Source organism: Balaenoptera acutorostrata, chromosome 3, assembly GCF_949987535.1.
Source record: "Balaenoptera acutorostrata chromosome 3, mBalAcu1.1, whole genome shotgun sequence".
NCBI classification, from domain to species: domain Eukaryota; kingdom Metazoa; phylum Chordata; class Mammalia; order Artiodactyla; family Balaenopteridae; genus Balaenoptera; species Balaenoptera acutorostrata.
In genome coordinates, this window is record NC_080066.1 from 89,739,965 (window position 1) to 89,745,747 (window position 5,783).

General features: G+C 35.2%; 1 non-coding gene across 1 annotated transcript; it reads left to right on the forward strand.

The window, feature by feature from the left end:
- Positions 1–2,680: 2,680 nt before the first annotated feature.
- On the forward strand, positions 2,681–2,787 carry LOC114236328 (U6 spliceosomal RNA). The gene has a single exon (XR_003622297.2). It is a non-coding gene; the product is annotated as a U6 spliceosomal RNA (small nuclear RNA).
- Positions 2,788–5,783: the final 2,996 nt, after the last annotated feature.

Sequence of the window (5,783 nt, forward strand, 5' to 3'; positions counted from 1 at the left end):
TTCCTCTGCCAAATAACAGTGGACTCCTAATCTTAAATTTCAACCTCAAAAAAGATCAGAAGGGATTAGGGCAAGGGAGGGGTTGGAAAACTGAGCCATGAGAATTGTTCATTGTGATTTGTAAAAATTAAACACAAAATATAAAATTAAAAACAAGGGGGGAAATGTCAACCAATTATGTTGAGGGGTAGAAAAACCTTTTCTCTATTTTCTCCATGTGAAGGACTAATGCAACTGAGAATGCTTATCATGGAAAAGAAAATTATAGGAAGGCTTGGGATGTGAGGATGGAACCTCAGTTGTCTTTGAATAGCTGAACTACTGCAACTGGAAAGAAGAAACAGGTTCCATGCATGTGGCCCTAAGGAGAAGAACCAGGTCCAATGGGTGGAAGTTATAGGAAACTAGATTTTGAGAATGATAAGAATATTAGACAGTAAGACCTACCCAGTGATGGAATGGGGCATCTCAGTGGAAGATGGGATAGAGCTTAAAGCTTCTAAGTTTGTTCAAGAAACATCTGAATAAGCACCAGAGAATCCATTTGAAGCTAGTTCTTCCTTATATGAACACAATGGTATGATGGAGGGGAGCACTGGACCAGGAGTCAGGAGTCCTTGCTTTGTCACTTAATGGCTAAATGATACTGAGAAAATCAATTAACCCATTTGGACTTTAGTTTTCTCATCTTCAAAATGAGAGACTGAGATATGCTTTCCTCTACAGTCCTTCTAGTTCTCATAATATCCTATTATTGTTTCTTTAAATTTTTTCCTACTAGTTGTTTACAAGTTGATGAGGTACTTATAAATCATATAGACACAATTTGTGCATACTATTTGGATATACATTTCTCAAATTTTACTCACCATACAAAATGCCTCGAAGTATTATGTGTATGCATTGCAGTGAAAATCCCTCTTAACCAGAGGTGCTTGAGGATTTTGGTCAACCTCTGTTTCCTGAAATGGTACAGCTAAATTTGTTCAAGGAAAAGTTATAAGTAATATAGAGGGGAAACATGTGGTATACCCAACTAGGATCAGAGCTTACTGGCTTTACTGACGATACATTCTGCTATGTGTTGTTCAATGTAAAATAGAGAACCATGAAAAAGATTCAGGCTATACTCAGCTCTTGCAGGAAGCAAGATAAGGGTTCAGTGAAGCACAGTAGTGTTTTGTTTCCCTAAGACTGAGGAACTGCAGACTGGATATTGGTAAAGGCTCTGCCACAACAGTCAAATGTCAATTATTGCTTTGTGCCCATCCCTGAACTCTCACATTCATCTCATTCTTCGTAACCCACCCTCCCACAACCAGCACAGACACCTGCGTCAAACCATTCAGAAAATATTTCATTAGAAGACATTATGATAAGATGGTATAGTTAAATTTAAAGGAAGGGTATTTGTGGCTCTACATTCTTTCTACCCTAGGAAAAGTAGGAATTTGAATCACTAGAATCATGAGCAATACACCTCTGTGTTGAAAACTATTATGACATTCAATGGGGAAGGTGCACTGTTTATATCTCTTTCTATTCTGAAATCACCAAAAGTTATAGTCTCAAAAAAGGGCCTTATAAAAAAAGTACCAGCACACCAAAGACCATGGAATGATGCCAAGATATTAAAAGTTACCTTAGAAACTGAAGGATTAAAAAAGAAAGAGAGCAAGAGCGAGTGCTTATCAGTGGTAAATCCACTGTGGGGTTTAAGAATCCCACAGAAAAAGAACTAAATAATATTTTAAATTCTGGTTCCTTGTGAAACATATTTTTCAAAATCTTGAAAATCTTTCTAACTACTTATCTTAAGATATATCCTTCATAATTGTCTGCATAGTCCTTTTCTCCACGTTAATGGCCTCAATAAAAAAGGAAAAGATTCTGTGTGCAACAATCTCGACAACCTTATCCAATATTTTACACAAACGGTACAAAATTGGCTTCATCATTGTCTTTAGGAAAATGACAATTCACTTGTTCTTTCCTGACAAATATTTACTCCCTACCTTTTCTGGACATTGCCTTATGAGCTGTGGCAGACTCAAAGATGAGATTAGCATGTTCCCTAGCCTCAAGTAATTTATCCTTAAGCTGGGAAGATCAGATGTGTAATAAAATTTAAAATAATATGATAAGGGCTACAAGAGAGTTGTAACTTTAGAGAATGAAGAGATGAATTCTGCTGGACAAAAAGAGAACTCTTCCTGGAGAAGGTAACATATAACTGGGGTGTGACACATTCTCAGTGGAAACAGCAAGGTATCAAGGTAGAAAACACTGGAGATGTGCTTCCTTGTTAGAAGCATAAGGTAAAGGGAAAAGAGGGAGAAAAATCCTGATCTACCATTTATTATAGAAAAAGAAATTTTATTTTTATTTGGTTGACTCTAGGAAAGAGTCATTGAACTTGCTCAGTATGGTCAGGGACTTCTAAGTAGGATGCAGGTCTAAAGAAATCTAAAGACTCCATTACAAAGACAGAACACAGAACTCTTTAGGAAGTATCAGTGTAATTTGCATCATAAAATTCAGTATCTTTTGTGAGGCTCTTGGGGTAACCTGAAAACGCTGATCATAAAGATTTCCTTATGAACTGAATTTGACAGAAATTAGTATATATATTTATATATGTATATAAATGAATAAACTGGCAGAAGAAAATAAAGCAGCAGTGCTCACTTCGACAGCTCATATACTAAAATTGGAACAATACAGAGAAGATTAGCATGGCCCCTGCGCAAGGATGACACGCAAATTCGTGAAGCATTCCATATTTTTCATATATGTCGAACCTAGAAAAATGGTACAGATGAACCGGTTTGCAAGGCAGAAATAGAGACACAGATGTAGAGAACAAACGTATAGACACCAGGGGAGAAAGTTGGGGGGGGGGTTTGGTGGTGGTGGGATGAATTGGGAGATTGGGATTGACATATATACACTAATATGTATAGAACAGATAACTAATAAGAACCTGCTGTATAATAAATAAATTAATTAAATTTAAAATAAAAAAGAAAGAAAATAAAGCAGCAAATCAAGACCCTAAAAGTACCTCTCGTGACATTGTTTAGCTGTATTATTATTTGGCTGTGAAGAGCTTTGCTTGGAGGATTACTAGATAGAGATGTTGATATCCCAGTATCCAAACAATATACATCCAACAACTATTTCATGAAAATTCTATCAGCCTCATTATGTCTACATGATGTTAACTCTGTATAGGTGGGAAGTAATCAGAATAAATCCTCCTAGGTGACTGGATTTTTGCAGCACAATATAACCAATATTGGGAATATACTTAATGTTCAGGAAGTTTTATAGGACACACTATTCAATTAGACCCTTAAGAATATAATCAAAACTGTCAATCAACTAGGCTTTCATCCTCATCTCTCTTTTTACCTCATGAATGAACAGGATGGTTGAAGGAAGTCTAAACTCTTCTTAGCATTCATTGTGCAATTGGGAGTGTAGTTAGGATGACTAAGATAAATGACCCAGAACAGAAGGTTCTTCAATCTTAGAAGGTGAGCTCCTCACAGGTCTATCTGCTACTTCATAAGCCTGGACTGTATTCCATCCTTCTGATGAGGCATTTCCTCTCTGAATTAGTCTCAGGACATGATGATGGAAATAGCAGTGTTTATTCAAGGTCACCACTCTCTTGAGCTTCTAAAACAGTAGTAAAGATAAGATAGCTTGTTAAAGACAAAAAGGTTATTAGTCTCCAGATAAGATATCTTATCTTCAACACCTTCTCCTACTTCAGTATTGAGGGTCTGTAAATTTAGTGACAATCATCTTGATGAAAAGCAGTCAGTTATCTATCTGCATGATATAAATATAAATAAAGGGGAGTTTGGGGGAGAATGGATGCATGTATATGTATGGTTGAGTCACTTTGCTGTGCACCTGAAACTATCACAACAGTGTTAATTGACTATACTCCAATATAAAATAAAAAGTTAAAAATACAAATAAATGTTATTATTCCTTTCTCTAATTATTAAAATATCATGAATATTAGCTATTGTTTCATTAATATTAATTTTTCTTTTAGTCAAGTATAATCTCTTTCATTTCAGTGGGAAATAATTTCCAGATTCCACATTTATGAATATTACACAGTGACTGTGAAAGTTTAAAGACATTTACTCCTTCAATTAGGTGACTGTCCTTGTTTATTTTCAGATAGACTAGATAATGGGTTAAAATCCCGTTTTAATTTTATTCTTTCAGAACATGTCATTTCTTTTGGGCAAAGCTATATTTTCCACTTTATTTTGATGACAGTTAAACATAGTTCTTTCCTCTCTCAATAAATCTTCCATGTCAGAGCTATAAAAGAATATATGAAAAGTTCCAAATTTTTCAGTTGTTCTCCAAATAGTTTTGGACCACCCTAACTTTAGTGTGAAACCCTGAGTTCAGTCATGTTTAAAATACCAAGAAGAATCAAACATAATTTTAGCCCTCAAGGAACAACAACTATAGTAATTCAGGTCATCGGTAATTACACAACAAAGTAGAAAGTGGTAAGTTACAAGCAAAAGGAGGTATAGCTATGAAGCACAGTCTTGCCTATTGGCTAAGAATAAGGTCTATGAATTAGAATTCCAGATCTAAAACCAACCACTGGACCTTGGATTAATTATTGTGCCCTCTCTAAGAATTTCTTCCTAAGTGAATTAGGAATAATAATAGCATTATCTCCACTATGGGGTTGTTTTGTGGATTGCATGAGATAATGTACATAAGGAACTTTTCATATTATAGAATAAGGTTTAATATTTATCATTATCCTTGTGATTTTGTTCTTATTGATAGAGTAGAAAAGAAAGCATCGCAAAATGAGATCAAAATGATACTTAATATATGAGAGATTTTATATAAATGAGAGAGAGAGTAATCATGTCCAATGTAAGAATCAGGGAATTCTTCAAAAAATTTTGACATTTGAGGTAAAATATTAAAGGTAAGTAAGATATAAACACATGGAAATGGGTGGAAAATTTTTTTCTTTAGAAGGAAGAGGATGCACTGAGAGGTAGAACCAAGAAAGTATCAGGTACCAATAAGGAATAAGAGGCTACTCAGCTCGACGTTTGGGCAGGGTACGTGAAGAGAGAAGTCAAGGTGTACCACTACATCCATGCAACATAGGAATCTGACCCTGATTCTGTAGGAAATGTACAGCACCTCAGAAGTTCTGATGATGAATGTTATCATATAACCAAAATAGCGTTAAGTCATAGACGTGATAAGGTTCCACCTCCTACTTGGGAAAGAAAACATTATAAACAGAATGGCTTGATGAGCTAAAGTAAAGAAGCCACTCATGACCCCATTTTCTTTAAAATTTATATTTACACTAAAGTTCAAACTGTTTAGATCTGCAACAGCTGTCCTAAGCTCAGTAGCAATAACTAAAACAGCTATAGTTCTTTTTTAAAATATTAGTTGCCCAATCATTTTAGGTATTTTAATAAAAATGCAAATACTTGAACACAAGTTTCTGCATTGGAAACGTGAATTTTCATCTACTGTCCCCTCCCCAAAATTTTTATGAAAGTGATATAACAAAACAAACACAAGTTATGTTTAAGTGGAAGGGCTGGGTCTACCTATGGAGACTAATGGTAATGACTCAGAATGGTCTGTTGTTTGCTGCTATTACTAGAAATATACAGGCCATGTGAAAATAAGCCCTTGCTAACAGAATACCTTGAGTATCAAACCCCTTATATTTGCCCTTATATTCAGGGCTACTG